Source organism: Carettochelys insculpta, chromosome 21 (assembly GCF_033958435.1).
Source record: "Carettochelys insculpta isolate YL-2023 chromosome 21, ASM3395843v1, whole genome shotgun sequence".
NCBI classification, from domain to species: domain Eukaryota; kingdom Metazoa; phylum Chordata; order Testudines; family Carettochelyidae; genus Carettochelys; species Carettochelys insculpta.
Genome location: NC_134157.1, coordinates 201,799 through 228,863, shown reverse-complemented (window position 1 = coordinate 228,863; position 27,065 = coordinate 201,799). Strand labels below are relative to the sequence as shown.

General features: G+C 51.2%; 3 non-coding genes across 3 annotated transcripts; 2 read left to right on the top strand and 1 right to left on the bottom strand.

Annotated features, from left to right (window-relative positions):
• The first annotated feature begins 6,791 nt into the window (after positions 1-6,791).
• On the top strand, positions 6,792-6,884 carry TRNAI-UAU (transfer RNA isoleucine (anticodon UAU)). Its single transcript is given in 2 exon segments — positions 6,792-6,829; positions 6,849-6,884. It is a non-coding gene; the product is annotated as a tRNA-Ile (tRNA).
• A 16,398-nt stretch (positions 6,885-23,282) lies between these two features.
• Positions 23,283-23,354, top strand: TRNAP-UGG (transfer RNA proline (anticodon UGG)). Its single transcript has one exon. It is a non-coding gene; the product is annotated as a tRNA-Pro (tRNA).
• A 3,472-nt stretch (positions 23,355-26,826) lies between these two features.
• TRNAR-UCU (transfer RNA arginine (anticodon UCU)) lies at positions 26,827-26,899 on the bottom strand. Its single transcript has one exon. It is a non-coding gene; the product is annotated as a tRNA-Arg (tRNA).
• Between the last annotated feature and the right edge of the window lie 166 nt (positions 26,900-27,065).

The following is a 27,065-nucleotide window of genomic DNA, read 5'->3' as shown; positions in this document are numbered from 1 at the left end:
ACTTCCCTGTGAACGTTCAGACTGGCGCACAGAGCAGAGGCAGGGTCAGGGCTCCACCTGCTGCTGCTGCTCCCCCTCCATCTCCCGCCTGCACAGGGAATGGCAGTGTAAGGAGTCGCTGCTGGAGGCTTTTCACTTCCACTCTGACTGGGCGGGTTAGTGGGCAATGGGATGGGTGTGGATCAGTGCCTTGGAGCGGCAGGGAACACAGAGCCGTGTGCATCCCTGGGGAGCTGCACACATACAGCCCCTCAATCGCCCAGACTACGCACCCCCAGCTCTCTCCCGCATCCCCTCCTGCCAAGACTCCCACAGCTGGTGCGTGAGAGGTGAGAGCCTCTTGCCTCCTTTGCCAGCCAGAGGCATCAGTGATTCCTGGCCCCTTTTCCCACCCAGAAGGCTGTGCGGGTGGCTGCTGAGGGAGTGCACGAGGCAGGCTCTTGGGGTGCTCGGCAGCTGTGCTTGGCCCTGAGGGGAGAGAGATGAGGCTCCCACTTCACTCTGCCGTTGGCACACCTGGCTCTGCACTCACTCAGACCAGAGGTGACTCAGGCTTGGGGAGCATGGCCGCGCTCTCCTGGCAAGGCCTGAGACGGGGGTGACAGTATTAGATTGTCAGATGAAGAGACAAATCATTGCCACAACTCCTCTGTTTGCACCAAATCTTGTACAAGTGGGTCAGGGAAGGTACGTATCAAAAACTGATGATTTGCTGCGTTTTTTTCCACTCCTCACAGGCATGTCTCATTTTTGGATTTGAAGTTCTGAGTTTTGGCTGCGAACAAGAATGTCAAATGTTTGCTTCTGGGTGACTTCCAACGGCTTGGCCAAGCTCTTTGCAAAGCTTGCTGGTCGAGTGACTGACAATGCGCTTTAATAGGTGCCAGTCCACTTCTGAGGTTTTTACTGTGAACGTTGAGCGGAGCTTGTAAGCAATGGCTGCTACTGACAAAGGACTGTGTCACGCATGGACAGGTAACTTGTTTATGTGACAGACTTCTTCTTGGAATCTAGTTTCACAGATGAAAACAATGCAATTCCCTCCACATGAGCTAGAGAGCTGAGGAGAAAGCCTTGTGGGTGCCTCCACTTTGGTCTTTATTTCAGCTCCTCTCTCATGGAACCTCTCTGCTCTGAACTGAGCTCCACAGGCCTTCTGAGCCACACTAAGAGAGGAGGAGGTCAGAGACTTGTTTTCTCAAGCTGGCAGTTTACTCTGTCTGTGCTACTAGCCTGCTTCAAAATCTTTGCAATTAGGGTCTCTAGTTTGATGGCTCTAATCACTTGACTGTCAACTTTTTGTCTTTTTCTTATTTCTGAAGACACCTTTCACTTTTAGATTGTAAAGAATTGGCACAGTGTGCTCTTTTGGGTGAGAAGCTGAGAGGGAAGGCTGCTTCCTGTAATGTGGGAGCTCACACAAAGGTACTCAGAAGCAGACTTAACAGCACCATCCCTGGGTGGGCTTCAATCACCACCTTTCTAGTTAACAGCCACAGGGAAACCCCGTGAGCTGCAAAGCCACTCACCAGCAGAATACTCACCTTCTGTCAGCATCAGTGCAGGATACTCACCAGACGGCATGCTGGGTAGCCCCAACTCAGCTGAGCAGAGTGGTAGAGCAGACGTGTTCGGTACCCATAACCCAGAGGTTGATGAGTCAAAACCATTCTCTGCTAACTGTATACAAGATGCCCTACTGATGGGGCCGAAGACCCAAAGCCATGTAACCTAAGCAAGGGAACTGGATGCATGATTGCCCCTCCTTCATCTTAGCGGGCTGCAAAAGGCTTTTAACGCACATGGGCTACGTCTACACGTGAAGCCTACATCGAAATAGCTTATTTCGATGTAGCAACATCGAAATACGCTATTTCGATGAATAACGTCTACACGTCCTCCAGGGCTGGCAACGTTGATGTTCAACTTCGACGTTGTGTGGCACCACATCGAAATAAGCGCTGCGAGGGAACGTCTACACGCCAAAGTAGCACACATCGAAATAAGGGTGCCAGGCGCAGCTGCAGACAGGGTCACAGGGCGGACTCAACAGCAAGCCGCTCCCTTAAAGGGCCCCTCCCAGACACAGTTGCACTAAACAACACAAAATACACAGAGCCGACAACTGGTTGCAGACCCTGTGCCTGCAGCATGGATCCCCAGCTGCCGCAGCAGCAGCCAGAAGCCCTGGGCTAAGGGCTGCTGCCCATGGTGACCATAGAGCCCCGCAGGGGCTCGAGAGAGAGCGTCTCTCAACCCCTCAGCTGATGGTCGCCATGGCGGACCCCGCTATTTCGAAGTTGCGGGACGCGCAACGACTACACGGTCCCTACTTCGATGTTGAACGTCGAAGTAGGGCGCTATTCCTATCCCCTCATGGGGTTAGCGACTTCGACGTCTCGCCGCCTAACGTCAAAGTTAACTTCGAAATAGCGCCCGGCGCGTGTAGCCGTGACGGGCGCTATTTCGAAGTTAGTGCCACTACTTCGAAGTAGCGTGCACGTGTAGACACGGCTATGGTCTGCTGACATAGGTACTCTGGCTCAATGCGCTTGCCTCCTGAGGCCTTCTGGGGTGTGCCCATTGAAGCAGAGCAGCCCCCGGAATAGATGCAGAGGGAGCACACGGCTCTCAGTGTCAGTGGGATGTGCAAGGAACACGCATCTCGTTTTTCCTGTCCTTGCTTTATGTGTATGTTGCTTTGGTAAGAACGGTCAGAAGAAACAGTAGGTGGAGTGAAACCAGTGGAATGTGGCCACCCTGCGCATGGGCGATGATAAACAGAAGGTCTGATGGGATGCACATGTGGAACCCCAAGGACTGGCATGTGAGCGACGGGACACAGATTGTTAAGCATTGGCCTAGGCCGTGAAGGGGTGTGGCTGCCTGCCCAGAAGTCAAGCACAAGAGTGAGAGATGAAGGCCTCCTGTCTCCTCAGCCGTTATGAAGCACGAGTGCTTCCTCATCCCCTTTTCCCACTCAGAAGGGTGAGGTGGCTTCCAGGACAGGACAGACCTGGCCAGGCTCAGGCACGGCTGCTGCGTTAGCTCTGTGGTTGTACTGAGAACACAGGCAGAGCTGACAGCGCGGTCACTGGAACAGCCTGGCCCAGGGCTTTTGGTGCAGGGCTGGGAGCATCTCACCAGGGAAGAACTTTCCCTTCCAGTTCATAAAGGCTCCATTGTCCTCGGAGAGCGCAGAGAGCACATACAGCATCCCTCGGACACTCTCATCCACTAGCGGTTGGGCCTGGTGGGGGGAAGTAGAGCGAGGGGGGAGCCTGCTCTGGGAGTGACCCAGGACACCAGGGGCCCAGAGGCAGAGCCTAGTTAAGCCCTTGGCCCAGCTGGAGTCTCTTCAAATTTCTCCTCCCCTGAGTGGTGTGAATTTTCTTGTGTGTCCCGAGGCAGAGGGCAGTGCAATACACAGCTGATGTGTGACACCTCAGCTTCACCCTGGTGCACAGAACACAATTCCTGTGGTGGGAGTGCGGCCACGGGTCTGAGGGGGAGGGGCTCTGGGCTGTGGCAGAGGTTTGGGGTGCAGCAGTGTGAGGGCTCTGCCTGGGAGTTCAGGCTTTAGGAAGGTGCTGGAAAATTGGGATTTGGGCTGCCAGAAGGGAGCTCCGGGTGCGGAAGATGCCGAGGACTCAGGGGAACAGCGCTCCCGTCCGCTTGGAGCCTCATCAGTAATTGTAAAGAAGTAGGCGTGAGTAAGACGAGCTCCTCATTTCCTTACTCTCCCCTGGATATATGGAGCTTATTGAAAGGCCCAGGGAGCTGATGTGGAAAGACATGAAGCTACAGAGTGCTGAGGGGGCCACTCAGCTGGTGAAGGGTTATTTCCTCTCCTCTCTGGGAAGGTGGGGATGGAAGGGAAGAGAAGAAAATCCTCTTCTCCTCGCTGAGGGTGATGGAAATATCAATTTCTCCTTTCTAGGGCAGGGAAGAAGAGACTTTTCCTGCCTGAGACCAGGATCCCAAAGGAAACAGAGAGAGAGAACAGAGAACTGGCTGGGTGTCTCTTGGGATCATGATTCCACCTGTGTCAAATATTCCAAATAGCTCTCTTGAAATGGGGGCTCTGCAGCCAGGGAATAGTGCCTTGTTCAAAATAAGCCAAAGTCCATCCAAGAGCTCGAATTCACAATAGTCTCTATTGTTTGGAGATACTGTATGTCAAAACAGCTGAGCAGTAGTTTGAAATCCATGTTGTGTGGAGCTGCGCTGCATCAGATTCAGCAGTTCTGGCATTGCTTATTCAGGACTAATGTTCCTGTGCAGACACAGCCTTTGTGTGCCTGAACCAGAGCTATGGGCAGCTTCAAGGACACTGGCTTCCGGAATGGGATTGGTGGGTCAGGGTGCTCAAACATGCAGAGGGGAATTAGCTGAATGGGTAGAGCACTTCCTCTGCATGCAAGAGCAGTGTGATTAATGCCCACGTTCTGCAGTGGAACTGGTGTCCTTATTCCTTCTTTTCCAAAGCAGTGTCAGGCCAGGAGCTAAGTTTCTTCAGTGCCCCCTCCCTCTTCCTGCTTGCTTGCCCCCCCCGACCAAAGGAAGCCCATTTGGGGCAGAAAGTTGCTGGGACCCGGCCCTCCTGGGCCTTACAGATTTCTGTTTAAAACAAAGGTTCATCTGGGTCACTTTGTCCTTCCAGAAAACTTGGGCTGAATTCCTGTTTCCCTGGGGTGTGGAAATGGGTCCCTCACAGCTCCTGCAGCAGAGCAGGTTTGGAGTCTGGCTTTGGGGGTAGGCAGCTGTTAGAAGCACAATACTGATGGGAAATTCTAGGCACCAGGGATCCAAGCTGATTAGAACCTTCAGAAGCCCAGTGACCAGAACCTGCTGTGCTGGGTGCCAGGCTGGCTTTGTGCGCAAAGGGGGAGTGTTAATGCCCCAGGAAGATGAAAGGAAGAAAAGGGCTGGTTCCCCTGTCCATGCTGAGCAGCTGCACAGGAGCACCTGGGCAGGGAAAACAATCCCTTTGCCTCACACCAGCCATCCAAGCACAATCTTTCTGAACCTCGTGCTCTTGAGGATGGATGTTTAACAGGGAGCCCCTTTGTCCTACACCTCATTTTACACCGAGAGATGCTGAGCAACAGTAATTGTCAGTGATTTTCTCCAAGTGCCACAGGGAGTCTGGAGCAGGGCTGGGAATTAAACCTCCATCTTTTTAGTGCCTTACCCACAGCAACTGTGTGGAACAGTGTTAGCCAATGGTCTGGTGAGATACCACGTGTCCCCTCACTTCATCCGAGTCTTTGACTGCTAGGACAGGCCGCCCCTTCGCAGCGGGCAGCCAGGAGTGGCTGACGGACGCCCCAAGGATTTATCACCCAAGTCTTTCACTGCTAGGATGGAAAGTCCCTTGGCAGCGGGCAGCCAGGGAGGCTGAAGGGTGCCCCAAAGGTTGTACTGACAGCCTACTTCACCCGAGACTTTGACTGCTAGCACAGACAGTCCCTTCGCAGAGGGCAGCCAGGTAGGCTGACGGGTGCTCCAAGAGTCTGCCCCAAGGAAGCGGCACAACCCAGTGCTCACCTCTCAGTGTGCCTCACCAGTGACCATGCTAATACAGCCGAAAACCAGCTGGGTTCTTTTATTTGTGTTCCGTTTGCACAATAACAGGAGGAGTCAGGTTAAAACTTAAACAGTTACTATTTATTTGATAAAAAATCTTAACTCTTGTAGTTACAAGGCTTAGATTTGCACTTCTTAGTTACAAGTAGCGAGCATATAACAAAAGTACTTTAATTCATAGATCTATTATTAAATGAACGCAAAAGCAAAACACATAGCAAGTCTTATTCTCACCGCTGTGTTACCTGTCTTGGCGTGGCCAGTGTCTGTCACTCAATCCCTTGGGAAGAAGAGAACGAGGATGGAGTCCCCTGGGACCTCGGGAGGCAAAGACCTTCCTGATTGGCAGGTATAGGTGATTAGAGCTCAATTAGAGGGGGCTGCCGGCCCCTTCTTTATACCACTTGGGTCAAGTTCACTCTTCCTTATCTTAAAGATGCCAATTGTGTTAGATCGTCTCATGATGCCAGTTCTCACAAGGAGTTTCAAGGGCTTAATTCACACCTGTGAGGTGGAGATAATGTAGACATTCGTTTCCTATGGACGTGAGATTCCTCTCCTGGGACTATATGTAGGCGTATCAGGCACCGGTACAAGCCAAGGGCAGCCTGAGGCCCTGGTTGTCTGCTAGCCCATTTGTCTTTTCTTGTCTGGTTTCAGGCCGTTCAGGGTCATGATGAGGCAGGACATCTGTGCTCTGAGGCATCAAAGACTGTGCTTGAGATTAGCGCATCTGTGCTCTCAGGCATTCCAAGACTGGGCTGTTTCCTTTGGTCCTTTGTGCTCTGAAGCACCTCAGAGGGGCAGGATAGAGGAGAGCAGGGGAATTCTGTCTGTCTACAAACAGCAGAAGCATGAGCTGGAGTTGGAGGAGAGGCAGCCAAGGGGGCTGAGCAGGGGTAAGTGGGGATGGGTCCCAAGCTGCCAGTGTTGTGGGGAAAGTGGACTCAGAGTGCTGCCCTGGTGTTAAGAGGGGGAGGATACTGATGCCATGTCACAGCCTTGGAGAGGATTTGTGATCTGCCCCAGACTGGCCCCGCAGACAGGCTCCGCTGTGTGACTCCCCTGCTGGGTCCCAAGGCCACAGTGGCGTTCGGCAACATGGATGTGATGGAGGTGAGGGGCTGTGACCTGTCTAAACAGGTCTTGCTGCTGAAATATGACCTGACCCCTAACTCATAGGGGCCACCACCAAAACCATGGCTCCAGTGGCGCAATGGGTTAGCGCATAGTACTTATAGAGCAGTACTGCAATAGATGTGCTGAGGTTGTGAGTTCAAGCCTCACCTGGAGCATTGCTTTTCCAAAAAAAAGAGACTCACCTGGAAGACTCTGAATCATAAAATACGAGGATGAGAAGGGACATCAAAAGGCCATGAGTTCCAGGCAGCTGCCCTCATGGCAGGACCAAATGCTGTCTAGAGTGTCCTGGATAGAAACCTATCTAACCTATTCTTAAACATCTCCAGCGATGGAGATTCCACAACCTCCCCAGGCAATTTATTCCACTGTTTGACCACCCTGACACTTAGGAACTTTTTCCTAATGTCCAACCTTAACCTCCCTTGCTGCAGTTTAAGTCCATTGCCTCCTGTTTTAGCCTCAGATGCCAAAAAGAACAAGGTTTCTCCCTCCTCCTTATGACACCCATTTAGATACCTGAAAACCACTATCAAGTTCCCCCTCAGTCTTCTCTTTTCCAAACTAAACAAGCCCAATTCTTTCAGCCTTTCTTCAATGGTCACATTCTCTCGACCTTTAATTATTCTTGTCACTCTTTTCTGGACCCTCTCTAATTTCTCCACATCTTTCTTGAAGTGCGGTGCCCAGAACTGGACACAATACTCCAGCTGAGGCCGAACCAGCACAGAGTAGAGCGGAAGAATAACTTCTAGTGTCTTTTTCACAACACACCTGTTAATGTATCCCAGAATCATGTTTGTTTTTTTTGTAACAGCATCATAGTGTTGACTCATATTTAGCTTGTGGTCCACTATAACCCCTCAATCCCTTTCTTCTGCAGTCATTCCGAGACAGTCTCTCCCCATTCTGTGTGTGTGAAACTGATTGTTCCTTTCCAAGTGGAGCACTTTGCATTTGTCCTTATTAAACTTCATCCTGTTTACCTCAGACCATTTCACCAATTTATCCAGATCATTTTGAATTATGACCCTATCCACCAAAGCAGTTGCAACCCCTCCCAGCTTGGTATCATCTGCAAACTTAATAAGTGTACTTTCTATGCCAATATCTAAATTGTTGATGAAGATATTGAACAGAACCGGTCCGAAAACAGACCCCTGCAGAACCCCAGTTGTTATACTTTTCCAGAAGGCTTGAGAACCATTAAGAACTACTCTCTGAGTACGGTTATCTAGCCAGTTATGCACCCACCTTATAGTAGCCTCATCTAAATTGTATTTGCCTGTTTTTTTAATAAGAATATCATGCGAGACCATTTCAAAAGCTTTACTAAAGTCTAGGTATACCACATCTACCACTTCTCCCGATCCACAAGGCTCGTTATCCTATCAAAGAAAGCTATCAGATTGGTTTGACATGATTTGTTCTTTACAAATCCATGCTGGCTGTTCCCTATCACCTAACCACCTTCCAAGTGTTTGCAGATGATTTCTTTAATTATCTGCTCCATTATTTTTCCTGGCACAGAAGGTAAGCTGACTGGCCTGTAGTTTGCTGGGTTATTCGTATTCCCCTTTTTATAGATCAGCACTATATTTGCCCTTTCCCAGTCTTCTGGAATCTCTCCTGTCTCCCATGATTTTCCAGAGATGATAGCTAAAGGTCAGATACCTCCTCTATCAGCTCCTTGAGTATTCTGGGATGCATTTCATCAGGCCCTTGTGACTTGCAGACATCTAATTTTCTAGGTGATTTTTAAATTTTTCTTTTTTTAATTTCAACTTCTAACCCGACCTCTTTCCCACTTGCGTTCACTATGTTGGGCCTTCGTTCAGCTGATTTCTCAGTGAAGACCAAACCAAAGAAGTCATTAAGCATCTCTGCCATTTCCAAGTTCCCTGTTACTGTTTCTTCCTCCTCGCTGAGCAATGGCCCTACCCTGTCCCTAGGCTTCCTCTTGTTTCTAAAATATGTATAAAAAGCCTTCTTGTTTCCTTTTATTTCTGTAGCTCATTTTAGCTCATTTTGTGCCTTAGCCTTTCTTGCTTCTGCATTCTTGTGTCATTTGCCTATATTCATCCTTGGTAATTTCTCCTTGTTTCCATTTCTTATATGATTCCTTTTTTGATTTGAGATCATGCGAGATCTCCTGGTTAAGCCAAGCTGGTCTTTTGCCATATTTTCTCTCTTTCCTATGCAGCGGGATAGCTTGCTTTTGGGCCCTCAATAATATCCCTATGAAAAACTGCCAACTCTCCTCAGCTGTTTTTCCCCTTGGTTTTGAATCCCATGGGACCTGATCAACCAGCTCTCTGAGTTTTCCTGAATCTGCCCTCCTGAAATCCATTATCTCCATTGTGCTGTTTTCTCCTCTTTCTTTCCTTAGAGTTGTGAACTCTATGATTTCATGATCACTTTCACCCAAGCTGCCTTCCACTTTCAAGTTCTTGACCAATTCCTCTCTACTGGGGAAAATCAAATCTAGAACAGCTTCCCCCCATAAAAGGGCTTATGGGGGATTTAAACCCAAGATCACACCCACCTGGAAAGAAAATCACACCCCTAGACCAACAAGCTAGCTTTCAAGAGTTGTCCCACACACTCACAGCCTTCCACACTCCCATGTTTACCCAGATGAACTCCCACTCCTGGTACTGACAGCTCTGTGGGAAAGTTTACAATGGATTTCAACTACATGCGTCTTCAACCCCATGTTTATATTTTCATAAGCTGTGACACATTAATATAGTAGAAGGTCTGTTATCTATCACTCACAGGGCAAGCTAGATAATCAAAAGCACCAGATAGAAGACTTACCTACCCTAAATGCAAACCCAGCCACACCGGACGGATGAGCTGATGTCCTTCAGTAGATTTTCTCCTTCTTCTTTATAATCACTGAAGAGACTCCAAGCAGATAGAAGAACACTGTCCCACACACAAAGGAAATCTGCCTCCCTGAGTGATGGTAGCTCTGTGAGTGTGAGAAGCAAGGTCAGTGGAGAAGCTGTGTTGTGCAGCTGGGCAGAGGAAGTTTAATCAACCCCCATTTGAAAAACTACTCTAGGCTGGGACAGAAAAAGGAGCCTGGGGAAGAAGAGGTTGTCCTACAGGGACCTGAAGATAAGTGATTCAAGCAAGAGTGAAATGTGGGTGTGGGCCAGTGGTAGAGTGTTTGATTTCAGATGAAGTGATCTTCTTTCTAATCCATGCTCCCCTTTTAAAAGGCAGCCACTTGTATGACAAGAGTTGTCTCACCTTAACCACCATACTCTGGATTTCTATAGTGTGGGAATCCTGAAAATGGAGATGAACCCTTAACATTTGCCAGTGCCAATGCAGATTACCTAGCAAACCCCTCCCTCTGTTGAAACCTGGCTTCACAGGGAAACTGACAGTTGATACTGATATCAGGAATTTTGGGTCTCATTTCTGTAAAGAGGTTCTCATTCAGAGTCTATCAAATATTTCACTTCCAGCAGGAAAGGTCTCTGCACTCTTTATAAATATGTGTGGAGAGAGGACGTTAATTACTCTGGGAATTCACAGCCAAGGACATTATGTCCTCCCTCAGCTAGATATTCATACACAAGCACAACCAAGCTCCCCAGTCTCTGCATTTCTGTTAATTCTCTGCAGGCTGGTTATTGTAAAAGCAAAATTGACCCTTTTCATCCTTCTGGGGGCTTCAGAGAAATGTTACCTTACAGCCAGGTGGAGCCGGCAGCAAGACAGGCTGGGCTCAATGTCTTGGGAAGAAGAGTGGTAGAAATGGGGCAGGAAGGAGTTTCCTGAGAGGTGAAACAGTTGGAGGGTGGCATGGCGTGCAGGGGGCCAGCCTGTCAAGAGTCACAGGTGCCCCAAGAAGTTCCATTTGGTAGGTCCTGGGGTGTAAACAGCAGGAGTCTGATCTCTGTAATCTGAGTTCAAATCTCAGTGGCCTCCTTGTTGGTTGTGTTGTTGCTGTAAATCTCTGTCTCCCCAAAGCTTGGGCTTCTTTATCCACAGGTGCACCTGAGGAAGTGTTTTTTCCTCCTCCTGGATGAGTGAGGCCCACTGGAGCTAGACAGGTCTCTGGCTGGGCTGATTTACCAACATGGCTGCAATAGGTTGGGACCCTGGAACTTACCAGTCTGTGTAGGGATACATGAGCACTGAGGTTGTGTTTTTCACAGCTTCTCCTGGTTGCCACACAAGTGGTGCCTGTACCTGGAGCTGCCAGGCTGTTCCTATTGCACACACGGCATTTAAAGGAAGGACCATCCAGAGCAGGCTAAGAAAGTCAGGGGACAGCAGGTGAGAGGAAGAGTTCCAGGCTAGAGCACAACTCATCTGTCCCCCTCTGGGCCCTTGGAGCAGGGGCTGCTAGTTCTGACACCTTCATGGGATGCCCTTATGCTACCGAGCACCCAAGGCCAGCACAAGAGGAGGGGAGGGCCCGGACTCCATGTGGCCAGAGGACTTCCCTAAAGATCACAGGGCCTTGCTGCTCCACCCTGCAAAGCAGCATGTGCTCTGCAGCCAGCCTCAAAATGGGATAGAAAATCAGCCACTCCCCCAGAGGGGCCTCTTAACTGTGGGGCAGGAGATGAGTCCCAAAGAGGCTTTTCCCCAGCTGCTGAGAAGCACAGAAGAACTCAGGGCTGCACAGGGTGGCACAGTTGAGTGGAGACCTGCCCCTCACCCTGTGGCTGGATCTATTGCTGTCAGGGGCAGGGCACCATTCATTCCCCCTGGGCAAGTACCTGCTCCTCTCCCAGCTGTGCACTGCCCAGCCCAGGAGCTTGGAGAGACCAGAGAACATAAGAACATAAGAATGGCCATACTGGGTCAGACCAAAGGTCCATCCAGCCCAGCATCCCATCTGCCGACGGTGGCCAATGCCAGGTGCCCCAGAGAAGGAGAACAGAAGACAATGATCAAGTGATTTATCTCCTGCCATCCATCTCCTGCTCTTGTTCTGAAGGTTAGAGCACCATACTTTACCCCTGGCTAATAGCCATTTATGGACCTAACCTGCAAAAATTTATCAAGCTCTTTTTTAAACCCTAATAGAGTCCTGGCCTTCACAGCCTCCTCGGGCAAGGAGTTCCACAGGTTGCCTGTGCGCTGTGTGAAGAAAAATTTCCTTTTATTAGTTTTGAACCTACTACCCATCAATTTCATTTGGTGTCCCCTAGTTCTTGTATTATGGGAAAAGGTAAATAATTTTTCTATATTCACTTTCTCCACACCATTCATGATTTTATATACCTCTATCATATCGCCCCTCAATCGCCTCTTTTCCAAACTGAAAAGTCCCAGTCTCTCTAGCCTCTCCCCATATGGGACCCGTTCCAAGCCCCTAATCATCTTAGTCGCCCTTTTCTGAACCTTTTCTAATGCCAATATATCTTTTTTGAGGTGAGGAGACCACATCTGCACGCAGTACTCAAGATGTGGGCGTACCATAGTTTTATATAGGGGAAGTATGATATCTTTTGTCTTATTATCGATCCCTTTTTTAATAATTCCTAACATCCTATTTGCCTTACTAACTGCCGCTGCACACTGCATGGATGTCTTCAGAGAACTATCCACTATAACTCCAAGATCCCTTTCCTGATCTGTCGTAGCTAAATTTGACCCCATCATGTAGTATGTGTAATTTGGGTTATTTTTTCCAACATGCATTACCTTACACTTACCCACATTAAATTTCATTTGCCATTTTGCTGCCCAAGCACTCAGTTTGCTGAGATCTTTTTGTAGTTCTTCACAATCTGTTTTGGTTTTGACTGTCCTGAACAACTTGGTGTCATCTGCAAACTTTGCCACCTCACTGCTTACCTCATTTTCTAGATCATTGATGAACAAGTTGAACAGGATCGGTCCCAGGACTGACCCCTGGGGAACACCACTAGTTACCCTCCTCCATTGTGAAAATTTACCATTTATTCCCACCCTTTGTCTTCTGTCTTTTAACCAATTCCCGATCCATGAAAGGATCTTTCCTCCTATCCCATGACCACCTAATTTACATAAAAGCCTTTGGTGTGGGACCGTGTCAAAGGCTTTCTGGAAATCTAGGTATATTATGTCCACTGGGTGCCCCTTGTCCGCATGTTTATTAACCCCTTCAAAGAATTCTAATAGATTAGTTAGACACGACTTCCCTCTGCAGAAACCATGCTGACTTTTGCCCAACAATTCGTGCTCTTCTACGTGCCTTGCAATTTTATTCTTTACTAGTGTTTCTACTAATTTGCCTGGTACTGATGTTAAACTTATCGGTCTATAATTGCCAGGGTCTCCTCTGGAGCCTCTTTTAAATATTGGCGTTATATTGGCCATCTTCCAGTCATTTGGTACCAAAGTGGATTTAAAGGATAGGTTACAAACCACTGTTAATAACTCCGCAATTTCACATTTGAGTTCTTTCAGAACCCTTGGGTGAATACCGTCTGGTCCTGGAGACTTGTTACTATTCAGCTTATCAATTAACTCCAAAACCTCCTCTAATGTCACTTCAATCTGAGTGAGTTCCTCAGACTTGTCACCTAAAAAGGCTGGCTCAGATTTAGGAACCTCTGTAACATCCTCAGCCGTGAAGACTGAAGCAAAGAAATCATTTAATCGCTCCGCAATGGCACTGTCTTCCTTGATCGCTCCTTTTATATCTTTATCGTCCAAGGGCCCCACTGCTTTTTTAGCAGGCTTCCTGCTTCTAATGTATTTAAAAAACATTTTACTATCATTTTTTGAATGTTTGGCTAGCTGTTCCTCAAAATCTTTTTTGGCTTTTCTTATTACATTATGACACTTAATTTGGGAGTGTTTATGTTCCTTTCTATTTTCCTCACTAGGATTTGACTTCCACTTTTTAAAAGCTGCCCTTTTCTCTCTCACTGCCTTTTTAACATGGCTGTTTAGCCATGGTGGTTCTTTGTTAGGTCTCTTACTGTGTTTTTTTATTTGGGGTATACATTTAAGTTGGGCCTCTAGTATGGTGTCTTTAAACAGTTTCCATGCAGCTTCCAGGGATTTTAGTTTAATTACTCTACCTTTTAGTTTCTGTTTAACTAGCTTCCTCATTTTAGTGTAATTCCCCTTTTTGAAATTAAATGCCAGAGTGTTTGACCGCTGCGGTGTTCTTCCCAACACAGGAATATTAAAAGTTATTATATTGTGGTCACTATTTCCAAGTGGTCCAGTAACAGTTACCTCTTGGACCAGATCCTGCGTTCCAGTCAAGACTAGATCGAGAATTGACTCTCCCCTTGTGGGTTCCTGTACTAGCTGCTCCAAGAAGCAGTCATTTAAGGCATCAAGAAATTTAATCTCTGAATCCCGTCCTGAGGTGACATACACCCAATCAATATGGGGATAATTGAAATCTCCTATTATTACTGTGTTTTTTATTTTGATAGCCTCTCTAATCTCCCTTAACATTTCAGCATCACTATCACTGTCCTGGTTAGGTGGTCGGTAATATATTCCTAATGCCATATTCATATTAGAGGAAGCCTTGGAGAGGTGTCCTTCCCCTGTCATTGGCTGCACCTGAGCCAGGGCTGCCCCCTCCTTGCCAGAGCATTGCAGCACTGGGTGCATTTGGGGCCCTGCTGAGGCCCTGGCAGCAGCACTGCAGGGGACTGAGGTGAGCAGAGCACTGTGGGGCTGACATTGGAGACAGGCTGGGCACTGTCAGGCAAATAAATCATCCCACCCCCACCCTTGGCAGCCAGAGCTCAGCTCAGCCTCACAGAGTTGGTCTGTGCTTTGCATGAGCCCAGTAGAGGAGCTGGGAAGCAGGAGGCTCAGGGAGGGGGTGTGTCAGAAGCAACATCACACCCTGAGGCTGGGACTCAGCAAACCTGTGACTATGAAGGTGCAAGGAGGAGGGGATCTGAACCCAGGCATGCAGAGCACAAGGGATTATTAGTACATCACTTTCCCCACTCAGCCACCTCCCCGATACCTCTATGGGCTTTTGATATCCACCAGCATCAGTCCTGCCAGGAACCTTTCTGCCACTGGCTGCTCAGCTGGGGACACAGGGTGGCAGGTTTGGCCCAACAGTGCTACACTCACTCCTGTCTCCTGCACTGTGGCTTCCTCGGGGGAGCAGGGCCCCAAACACAGCCGGGGTGCAGTGCCCCAGCCAGACATAGGGGGAAGGTGGGGGCAGCCCTGGCTCAGCTGCAGCCACTGACACGGGCAGCTGTCTCTGAGGGAAGGGCCTGTCTCTGAGGCTGGCTCAGGGGCTCTGGTCTGTCCCAGCTGCTGGGCCGGGCTGGGCAGTGCACAGCTGGGAAAGGGGCAGACACTTGCCTGTGAGGATGAATGTCACACTCCCTCTCTGACACTGAGAGCAATAGATCAGTCTGGAGCACCAGCCACAGGGCCTGAGGCAGGCGTCCATGTGGCCATCCCGCCCTGGAGCCCCTGGGGTCCCTGCTCAGCAGTGCCCAGAGAAAGGCTGTTGAAAGTGCCATTTTCTCCTGCTGCCCTGGGAGCTGGGCACTTCCCCACCGGCACAACAGCACAGGCAGAACACAGCCCCTGCCTGCACTAAATGCCGTGTGGGGAGCTCCTGAAACAGCGCCAGTGGGGAGCACCTGGGGCTGGGCACAGAGAGAGGAGACAAACCCCGGGGGTGGGAGAAAGTGCCTGTGGCGCAGAGACACACACAGGGCCTGGAGCCCAAAGCTCGGCCCCACTCGCTCCTCCTGCTCCCAGGGACTCGGCCAGAGCGGCAGCTGCAGCTTTTGGGGGTGTAATGGCCTGAACACCCAGCAACCCCCCTTCACCTGGCAGTGGGTCTGTGCACACCCGAGCCCTTCCTCCCCAGGGGGGAACAACTCGTCTGAAGTGTGGGGCGTCCCTCCCAGCTCCCTCACTGCCTGCAGCCCAGGGGTTAGTGATTGTCCCCTGGACTCCCCTCAGCCTGTCAGACCCACACACTGATAGGCCAGGCAGCCCTTGCTGTGCCCTGCTCTGACTTCCTGCCCATGGCCAGTCCCAGGGCCTCACCAACGTGCAGTGCAGAGTGACGTGGGGGTGCACTAGGGGTCACTCGCACCCTCCAGCTTCCACTCCCACCGCAGTCACCATCAACGCTGCTGGAGGACGAGGTGGGGTGGGGGCAGGAGAGGGGCAGAGCCGGAGGCGAGGGCAGGGCGTGGGGCAGAGGGGGAGCTGTTTCAACACTTCCCCAGTCACCACTGAACCCACTTCACCCACAGCCTCTGTGCAGTGGAAGGAAAACCCTGATGCATGGACCTTGGGCAAAGCCCGGACCGAAGCTCCCTCTTCCCCTGCTTCTGCTTCGAACAAAACCCCAGCTGCAGTGCCCTGCCCTGGGACCTGCACAGTCCGGACATGGGCAGGCTCCGCTCTGGGGCTGGGTCGTGCACCAGCTCTGTCCACGTGTCCCTGCTGGACGGGTACAGACAGGGGCTATGGCCGGCCCTGGGCAGGGTTTGCAGCTCTTGTGTCTCCTCCGACACTCTCTGCTCCTTTGCAGCTGCTCCGTTAGCACAGCATTTGGAAAATGGGCATTCTCCTGGCCTGCTGCTCACACAGCTCCCCTGTCCTTGCAGCCTCCGCTGACTCCCACTTCTCACCTCCTCAAACACAGGCTGCAGCTCCGCACTCACCTGGCCCTTCATGAGCGACCGCCCTGCACAACTGCTACCCCATTCAGGTCCCACCTCCTGTCAGCCTCACCCCAGCCTCCATCACCTCTTGGACCAGCCACACACACGTTTCCTGCTCTCTCCCTCGCAGGCCCTTCTACCTAGGACCAGCTTTCCACAGAGATCCACAAAGCTCCCAGCCGCCTCCTTCAAACCCGTCTGCACCACGGTCTTCCAGCAAGCGGTACAGCAGAGAGGCTGCGGGTGCTGGGAGATCCCCGCCTGCACTGCTGGGCAGGGCTGTCTCCTTCTTCCCTTGCTCCCCGTCTGCCTGTCTGTTTGCAGCTGCAGTCACTCAGCTGGGCCTGGAAGCTGTCGGCTGCAGGGACGGCTTTTCTGTCTGTGTCTGTACAGACCCGAGCACAAGGAGCCCCAGGCTGGACTCCTGCACACGGCAGTGACACACACAGTGCCAGGGACGCACAGATCGGATGCTCTATAAGGGCGCTGTGTGAATCGAGACAGGACTCTGAGTAACTCTCTGGCTCATCCCCTAAGGCTCCACTGCCCCATTTCTGGTTCCCCCAGCCCTGTCCTGTCTGTGGAGATACCAGGGCCATGGAGAAAGGCACCTGTCACTATTTCCTGCCTGCGGGGAGCAGGAGGTGGCCGGAGGGTAGGAGGTGGGGCAGGGACAGGAAGAGGCAGAGAGCGGCAGGGCCTGGCGATGAGGTAGAGGAGGGTGGGCAGAGACAGAGCAGAGCAGGACACCATTTCAGGGGCAGAGCGCAGTGCGACATGAGGGGGGCACCGACTTGCCTGGAGCTTTGCTCCGAGCTCCCCCAAACAGCAGCAGCCAGTGTGTGTCTGGAGCAGCAACTGCATCACAGCCTCAGCATTTGCCCCAGGCACAGGCACCTTTGTGTGGCAAGCTCAGGCTGTGCTCAGAGTGCCTGCCTGTATTGCCAGGGTAGGAGTGTGGCTAACACAGGCCTCACTGTGAGCAGGATTGGAACCTGCCCAGGGGAACCCTATTGGGGGTCAAGTCCAACATCTTAACCCAGGGTCTGACGTCCTCAGCACCACAGAATTCACCCAGCAGCCTGGCTCCCAGCACACGGGGGATCTGGGGCGCTCTGTGCTCAGCCATGTGCAATGGCACAGGAGAGCACCTTGAACATCTCCCCTCCCCCTGGAGGGAACGGGAACAGCTCTGCCCTGGAGGCTGGGTCTGGAAGAGGAAGTCAGGGTCATGGCTGAAGCACATGGCTGGGATGCAGCACTCAGGACCCCTTCCCCAAATACACGTATCTACTCCCCATCGGACACTGTGTTCTGCTTCAGCTGTCCGGCTGCCTCCAGCATGGGCTGAGCTCAGGGGCATGTGGGTGACCTGCCCTACAGCTGAGAGGGCATCGGACCCCTTCCACCAGTCAGCTCCCTCACTCAGCGCATCCCAGGGAGCTGAGCCCTTGTGCCCTGCAGCGAGGCAAATCAGGGCAGGGGAGGGCTGGGTGCGGTGCTGTGTCTGTGGCTGGGTTCCCTATCAGCTGTGCCCTTGTGTGACTGCTCGGAGAGACTCGAGTGTTGCCCAGCTGATTAGCAGAGCGCTCACCACTGAGGCTTTTGTTTCCATAGGTGGTGCACATTGGTGCATAGTTCAGAGCATATAAAATTTATTCCACACATGGGTGGAAGAGGCTGGAGGGAACATCGTCTGTGGGTGTCCAGCCAGTCCAAGGCAGGGCTGTTCGTTGTGTGCTGGGCCTCACTGGGAGTTTGGGGAAGGTCAGCTGGGGCTGCTGAGCTGGGTGTGCGGCTGGGTTTGCTGGGTTACGTCACAGTGGTTTTCTTTTCTGCGGTGTTGTGGAAGCCGTCTCAGATAGACGCCTTTTCTTGTTTCTTAGTTCTGCACGTACACAAGAGCTTGAGCTTTTCCTGGCCTATTTGGGAACGGCAGGGAGGGTGAGCTGAGTGGAATACGTTAATGAACTCTGGATTTGGGGCTCTTACTCCCGAGGACCTGTTCCTCCTGGCTGATAACAGTTTTCTCTCTGAAAATATTTAGTTTCTCTCACTAATTCCTTCTGGCTCTGGACTTGTCTGTGTGAGGGTATAAAATACTGGAGTCAGCTGCATCAAGCAGCCTTGCTGGACCTGGCTTTACAGGTGTCCAGTTTGGCTCATCTGTTGCCTTGTTGAATTCAATAAAGCTGAATGTTAGCCGCCTCAACACAGAGAAGTCTTTTGCTTCAACAATGTGGTGCTTTTTGAGGCAGTAACACTGATCTCTCTGGCACACCTCATGCAGGGGCCATTGCTCTTTGTGCCAAGCCATGTGGCTGGGATCAGGACTCAGGCCCCTTTCCCAAATCGACACATTCCTCTCAACACACCCATGTGACAAGACTCTAGAGCCATCACTTTGCCTGGCTGGTGCCTCAAGTGGCTTCTCGACACTTGCCCCTAACTAAAAAGGGGACACGGTAATCAGGGCCAGGGGAGATTACTAAGGAAGGGCTGCTGTGTACACGCACCACTTCACTAGGCCAATTCTCCCCTTCAGCAACTTCCAAGTGTCATACTGACACTGCAGGTTCACCATCGCTTCCCCATGAAGTTCATGACTGAGTTATGCCTGTCTTGGTACTGCTCTAACAGAAATCCAGAGCAAGGTTTGGTGCAAGGTTAGAAGATGCCAGCAAGTGGAAGTGGGCTGATAGATTGGTTCTTTCCAGGAGCCTCTGGAGGCCAATTTGGCCTGTAGAAAATGAAACTGATGCCACAAATGTGATTTGAACCCCTGCCTCCTTGGGGAGACCAGAACACCCAAGTGAGGAGGTGGGGCAGAAAAACATCTTGAGGTTGGGGCTTTTGACCAGTTGGCTGAAAGTAAAGCTCTTTCAATGCGAGTTTTGCTAAACAGTTCATGAGTCAGGCAGATTTGACTCTCTCTGTCCTCATCTGTAGCACAACCCATTCAACACCAAACAGCCATTCTCCAGCACAGCTGGCTTTCACCCATAATCACCCTGATATGAGCTAATGCTGGGAGGTACTTTATCCTTTGCTGAAAAGAAATGGATGAAGGAGGAGCTGCCAGTTTGCCACACTGAGGCTCTGTCTACCCTACAGGGGTCTTGTGAAAGAAGCTCTTCCAGAAGATCTCTTCCGATAGAGCTTCTTTCAAAGAGTGTGTCCACACACAAAGAAGAGAATCAAAAGTGTGATCTGCTCTTTCAAAAGAGAGCAGCCACCCAGCTCCCGCTCTTTCGAAAGAATGCACCAGGGATCCTAAATGAAAACTGTTCTTCCCAAAGAAAGGCCCTTCAAAGGCCGTTTCTACACAGACCACTTTCTTTGAAAGTGGCATGGTAATACACAGCCTGAAATATGTTAATGAGGCATGGATGTAAATTCCCCATGCCTCATTTGCATACGGCCACGTGATTTGGAGTGCGGAAGATCGTTCTTCCGGACTCCAAACGCCATGTAGAAGCGCGTCCCCGGAGGTGCTCTTCCTGAAACAGGAAGGAAGACTGATTTCAAAAGGAGCACTGCATTCTTTCCATTGACTTCCAAAAGAATGGTTTCAGAGTGCAGACGATCCATGGGCTCTTTCAAAAGAGCCCCCTTCTTTCAAAACATCTTTCGAAAGAACTTGCTAATGCAGACGCAGTCTGAGGGTTGGAATTCTTCTCTGCTCAGATTTGTTAAATAAGTGGCAATCAAGCGCCCAAGTGACGGCAGCTCTTTTTGGCTATTATTCCCCACTATCCCTCAAGTGTTAAAGTTTCATGAAAGGAAAAAAAAACAATGAGGAAGAAAGCAGAGCAGGTGAGGGTTGGACATCCCTGGACCCAGCCTCCCAAAGCTCACAGCGACCTGCCCTAAGCCCACACTGCACAGCTCTCCTTACACAGGAAGGAGCAGCAGGATCACTCTCCCAAGGGCACCAGCCCTACACAGCAGCTCCATTGGCTTTCTCTACTTCTCATTTCCTTGCCAGGTCTTCTGGCCTCAAGGACTCCCTCTCCAGGAAGCGAGGAAGTCATAGAAACAGGAATGCAGTACCTAAGCCAAACACACACAGCCACACTTCAGCAGAGACTCATGTGGCACCCTAGAAATCCCATTCAGCCTGGTTCAAATGCCTCTGACTCTGTCTGTACTACAAAATTAGGTTGAACAAGTTTGTCGTGGCTGATTTTAGTAAGAGGGCGGCCAACGTTGCAGAAGAGAGAGACAATTGCAGGCTGACAACACTGGGCTCCTGGGAAAGGAAAACCAGCAGTGGGAGAATATGGACATGGAACCGACTCTCGCCTCACCTGAAAGGGGAGGAGGTACCGCTTGAGCTAAGCCCCCACATGTGCAAGCTGTTTGAGGCACCAGCCAGGGAAAGTGAAGTCTCCAGAGTCTGAAGTGGAACAGTGTCAGATGTGTGTGGTGGGAGGGGAAAACGTACATTTGGGGAAAGGGTCCTGAGTCCTGGATCCCAGCCACATGCCTTGGCACAAAGAGCAACGGCTCCTGCATGAGGTGTGTCATGGGGATAAGAGTTACCCTCACAAAAAGCACCACACCTCAGAAGAGAAAACCACTGTGATGTAACCCAACAAACCCAGCCACACACCTAGCTCAGCCGCCCCAGCTGGCCTTCCCCAAACTCCCAGTGAGGTCCAACACACAGTGAACAGCCCTCCCTTGGCCTGGCTGGACACCCACAGACAATGTTCCCTCCAGCCTTTTCCATCCATGTGTGGAATACATTTTATATGCTCTGAACTATGCACCAGTGAGCACCACCAATGGAAACAAAAGCCTCAGTGGTGAGAGCTCTGCCAATCAGCTGAGTGACATTGGAATCTCTCCTGAGCAGTTGAACAAGCCCACAGCTAATGGGGCACAGGGCCTCAGACACAGCACCGCACCCAGCCCTGCCCTGATTTGGCCTTGGGATACACTGAGTGAGGGAGCCAACTGCCCCTGAGCTCAGCTCACACTGGAGGCAGCCGGACAGCTTTAGCAGAACACAGTGTCAGATGCGGGATAGATGGTACATTTGGGGAAGGGATCCTGAGTTTTGCATCCCAGCCCTGCACTTCATTCATGGCCCTGACTTCCTCTTCCAAATCCAGCCTCCTGGTCAGAGCTGTTCCCGTTCCTTGCAGGGGGAGGGGAGACATTCAAGGTGCTCTCTTGTGCCATTGCACATGGCAACACATAGAGAGCCCCAAATCCCCCCTGCCTGCTGGAAGCCAGGTTGTTGTCTGAACTCTGCAACCAGTCATTGTACCTGAATGTATTTCCCCTTCCACCAGGACAGCCATCCCTGGGTTCTTCCGTGCTTCTCAGCAGCAGCTGGGAAAAAGTCTCTTCCAGGTCTATCTCCGACTCCAACGCAAGACCCACAGAGGGATTGGCCATTTTCTTTACCCCCTTGTGATGATGCCCTGACAGCCACATCCTCATTTAGGCATGGCCTTAGTGAGGGGGAGGAGCCCCACACTGGGTCTTTATGGAGGCCTGAAGGCAGTCATGGTCTCCTCTGCACTTCCACACATTGCAGCTATGTCAGTGAACCAGCCAATCAGAGACTGAACTCCAGTCCACCTCATTCATCCGCCATCAGGCCCAAACCCCTCTCTTAACAAGCATGTGGATGGAGAAGCACAACCATGATAGAGCCAGAGAGTTGCAGCCAACCATCCCAGCACTTCGAGGTCCCACTGAGATTTCAACGCAGATTGCAGGAATGAGAACCCTGAGTGCTGCCCATTACCCGATGGGCCCTGCAGTTGTACTTTTCTTGGGAACCTGTGATTCTTGGCAGGCTGCTGCCATGCGCTCCTTGCCTCCCTCCAGCTGCTTCATCTCCTGCCCCATCTCTGTCTCTCTCCTCCTCCAGACATCAACCCCAGCCCTTCTCACTGCTGATTCCAACTGGCTGCTGGGACACATTTCTCTGACACCCCGAGAATGATGAGAAAAGTCCATTCTTCCTTTACAAAAACCAGCTGGAGACAAATAACGGAGATGCAGAGATTGGAAAGGTCGGTGGTGATTGTAGAGCAATATCCGGCCAACAGAGGAGATAATAGCTCTAGTTGTGAATTCACAGGGTAACTGACATCCTCTCTGCACACACATTTACAAAGTGTGCAGACACCACGCGGCTGAATATGACACATTTGAAAGACTCTGAATGATCATCTGCCAAAACACGAGCAAGCTGCAGACTTTTGCAGTTCATAAAACCATCCCTGTTGCATGTACAGCACCATCACATCTAGCTCAGCAAATCTGTGAGAGCCCAGGCCCAGCAGCACAGAGGATACCAAGAACCCACACCTGACTCCCTGCCAGCCCCAACACGTGGGCCTGCCCAACTTTGCTGGTGTTCGGATCCTGTAAGGCACCAGGGTGAGCTCAGCTTGTGCTGGGTAGAGTCACACAGACCAGGCAGTTAAAGGGGCTATGAAGGACTGAGTCCAGCATCACCAGTCCATCCAGCTCAGAGCGTGTGAGTCTCACTCCAGGCAGGAGGGAGTGTGGGGAAGGTTTGGGAGGTGAGGTCAGGTGCAGTGGGTGTGAGAAGTGATGTTTGTTCTTCCTCCACAGCCGGGTTTGCTTTGCAAGGCCGAGTGATGCTCAGAGTACAAAAAGTCTTGAGTTGAACTCCCTGATGCTGCCCCCAAAGAGTGTGTTTGCTGCTCTCCTTGACTTTGTGTTGTTCCCAACATTTTTCTCCCATTCAGAGTGGTTTGTGACCTGTTCAGAATGTGAAGTTAGTTTCTTGATTTGGACCTGTGAAGACACCTTGGAAATGACCTTGGAAATCAGAAGTTTGATGCAGAACTTCTCAGAGCACTGGCTGTTTGTTCAAACCTGGTCCTGGAGCATATCCCAGGCATCTCCTCAGAAGGGGGCTTGTTGGTCTAGGGGTATGATTCTCCCTTTGGGTGGGAGAGGTCCTGGGTTCAAATCCCAGACAAGCCCTTTTCCTCATGCTCTCCCTGGGCATCTGGTGGCCTTGCAGGTATTCTTCCTCAGCTCATTTGCTCAGTGTGAAGAAGTAGTTGAATGGAACTGGTTGGCTGAGCCCAGGCATTAACTCTGCCAAGATGAGGCCCCTGCCAGTGACTACACCCCTTCTCTTCACTGTGGCAGCACCTCTTGCTGGCAGAAGCCACCAATGCCCAGCTTGCAACTCAGCTGCCTTTTGGATAACTTCACATTTCCCATCTTCTGAGCTAAAGGCCCTTCAATTCTCTGTCACTCCTACAGTGACCCAGGCAGTCCACTTGTTCCCTGCCACAGGCCCAATCTATGCTACGCCAACAGGGGCTGTTGGGGGAACCCAGGCCCACTCTCCCTCTGGTTCCAGCCCAGCAGGGACCCTACTCCAAGCACTTCTTGGCTTCTCACTCCCAGCTCCCACTGCTCCTCCCCTGCATTGCTTCCTACAACTCCCCCTTTATTTGGCTCTACTGGCTATGAACCCTCAGCCTTTCAAGTGATGGCCATTTCCCAGCAGCCTCTGTGTTACTAGCATCCATCCTGCCTTTACAGCCCAATCAGCTCCTGCTGGCAATCACTCTGTGCTCTTCGTCATTTCCCCCAGGTGCAGCCTGGGCAGTGATTCCTTCACAAGCCTGTGCTGGGTGGATGTCCTGCCACAGTTACTGTTTGGTTTAGTTCACTCTCAGGACTCTAAGTTGTTCCAGTCTCTGCACGTGTTTTCTTGTTCTGTTTGGTTCTTGTTTTTGGTTCTTTTTTGAGGCCAAGCAGAGCAGCAGGGGACATGGCAGGCAGCTGTCCCAGGTAAGAAACCTCTCATCTTGCAGACCAGGACTGTAGCCTCTCTGGTAGCCCCAAGGTTAACTAATACATGAGCCTTTGGGGCAGGCGTCACTGCATGCTCGTCTCAGCCCTGCAGTCTCGGCGCCACCTTCTGACCCATGGCAGTGGGGCTGCTGTTAGCCTGGCTCACTCAGGTCTTGCTTTCAGGGGCTCTGGCCAATGCCTGCAGCTCAGCAACTGGGGCCTTTTCTGCTGCTGCATTGGTCACTTCTGCAGTTTCCTCTCTGGTAGGGCTGTGCTGCTCCTGGGCTTGGGGCCTTTCTGGGGCTCCTGGCAGCTCTGCCCCAGCCTGGTGAATATTGCCTGCTGAGAGCCACGGTCTTGTCCCTGTGTCTGGGACAGGTCCCGCTGCTGCTGTCTGACTGTGATGGAGCCAAAGAGCTGTGAGCTTGTTCTGCACCATGAGGCCTTTGTGTGTCAGACTCCTGACTCCCCCAGTGCTGGCTCTGGTTCCCCTGCCCAGCACAGCCTGTGGTGAGCAGGCCCTGCCTGTGCATGTCATATTGTGCCTCTGTGCGATCAATGGAACAGAAATCTGAGCCTCGCAGGCTGGGAACTGACTGCAGCTGAGGGTTGCGTGTGCTCAGTGCTGGTACATTTGCAGAGGGAAACGTGCGGTATTTAAATCCATTTCAAACATCTAGTGCAACCCCCCACTTACTGGAGAGGGAGATGAAAATATATTTCCTTTAAGGAAACCCTGTGAAAAGGAGCATTTGGGACCTCTTCAGCTGCAGTCAAATGCTCCACCACCTTGTTATTCACCAGTGGAAAATGGTGAGAGTTTTGTTACAATGGAGAAGTAACTTGACCTCTCTCAGAAGGAGTGTGAACATGACAGTCTGGCCAGCCAAGGAGTACATGGTGCCGGCCTCCCAAGCCTGTCCAGAAAAGGCTTAAGTTGCAGGTTGCCTGGTGTAATGGGCAACACTCACTCAGAATTGTTATCTGTGCAGTCTGAGTTGAAAGCTCAGTGGGACCTCCTGGTACAGTGAGGGCTGGCTGTAAATCTCTGTCTGTTCAAGGGCTGGGCCTTTTTTATCCACAGGCACACCTGAGTGTGGGGCTTTTCCTCATGCTGTGTGAATGAGGCTCACTGGAGCTCCACCAAGAGTATCGCACCTTCAGAGGAACCTCCCGGAAATTGGCCCATGTCCCCCACTGGTTCCAAGCCCTCCCCATGCACCAAGCCAAAGGGGAATTGGTTGCTGTGTTCACCTCAGCTGCTCTGAGGGAGGCTGTGGCTGAAACCCTCCTGCTGTCTCCTCCCACTCAGCCAGCCACTGTTTTACTAAGGGAGGGGCCCCTCCTAATCTCCACTACCTCCCCCCCACCAGCAGCCACCACAAACCTGGCACTGCACTGAGTTAGCTGCAGTAAATGCTAGTAGTTGTCAGGCCACCATTTGCCGCTGGTGTGGTCTGTCCCCTGCCTCAGCCACCCCCCAGCCTGGCCCACTCTCCTCCTCAGCCAGCAGTTTAAACCTGAAACCAGCACAGCAGCCCCCGCAAACCAACACGCTCTTTCTTCTTCCTTTCCTTTTACTTACGTAACCCTTCTATTTATGCCTGGTGCTGCCAGAAGGGCTGGGCTCAGCTCCTGGGGGGTTTCCTGTCAAGGGTACAACCAACCAGCTTCAGCCCCCACCCAGTAGCCTGGGACAATTTCACCCCCATGCTGAGTGCCTGTAAGGCGGTTCTGCCCCCTCGCAAGCACAGAGTCTGAGATAGAAACAGCTTGTTTAATGACCATAACCCACCCCCAGGTTACAGTGACAGTTGCAGTGTATCTAAGCAAAGAAGAGACAAACCCCCTTCACCCAGATCCCATCCCCATATGCTGTAGAACCAAGCATCTTGCTGGGGCTCTTGGCCCTTTACCACACACACAGTTACGGGGCCTGCCTCCCGCAGTGCAGTCCCGAACCCAGAGCCCACACCTACATCACCAGGGCAGTACAAGCTGCCCACTTGTCTGCAGCCTCCCCTTGCTGCCTCTTGCGGGCCACTGGCCTCTTATCAGTCGGCCACCATCATCCACCACTCCTTTTTCCAGCCACCTGCAAGTCACCATTGTCACTCCCTTATCTATTACCCTGCTGGGAATTGCCCTGAGGCAGATCTCTGTGATTTTAGCTTTGTATGGCCTGAGCTGCTACTTTGTAATTTTAGCTTCTAATATTTTTTGTGGGGCTTCTCCATTGCTCTTTTATTCATCTCTGTTTTTTAACAGATGGGGAAAGTTAGTCAAGCCACATTTATAACTAGGTAGCCAAAGCTCTGGGGGCCCCTCAGGGCCTCCTCTTCCCAACACGGATTGGACTGGCTGTCTCTGCCGGCTGTACTGACTCTTCTGTAAGATGCTGTGTCCTGTCAGCTAATAAACCTGCTGTTCTCCTGCTGAGGGAGAGTCAGTCCAGCCCACGGATGGGGTGCAGAGCTTGGGAAGCCTGAACAGATGCTAATCAGGCAGTGATGTCAATATGCAACAACTCAATAGCATAAAAGCAGCCTCCTGCACTTCAAAAGGACCACTGCTGCAAGAACCCTATCTGATTTATGAAAGCCCCACCTTTGCCTTGCAACTAACAGGAGGGAGAGAGGTGCTTTACCCCAGATGGGACTTGAACCCACAATCCTTGGCTTAGAAGGCCAATGCCTTATCCATTAGGCCACTGGGGTACTCACACAAAGGGAAGCAATGAGGGATAAAATTCTCTCTCATAAATGTACATTTCTTACCTTGGAAGACAAAACATTTGCTCTTTCTTTGTATTTGTTCTTTCTTTGTTGTGAATTTGAGAAACACCCATGGACTAACTCTGCAGTAGCAACAAAGGAGTGACCC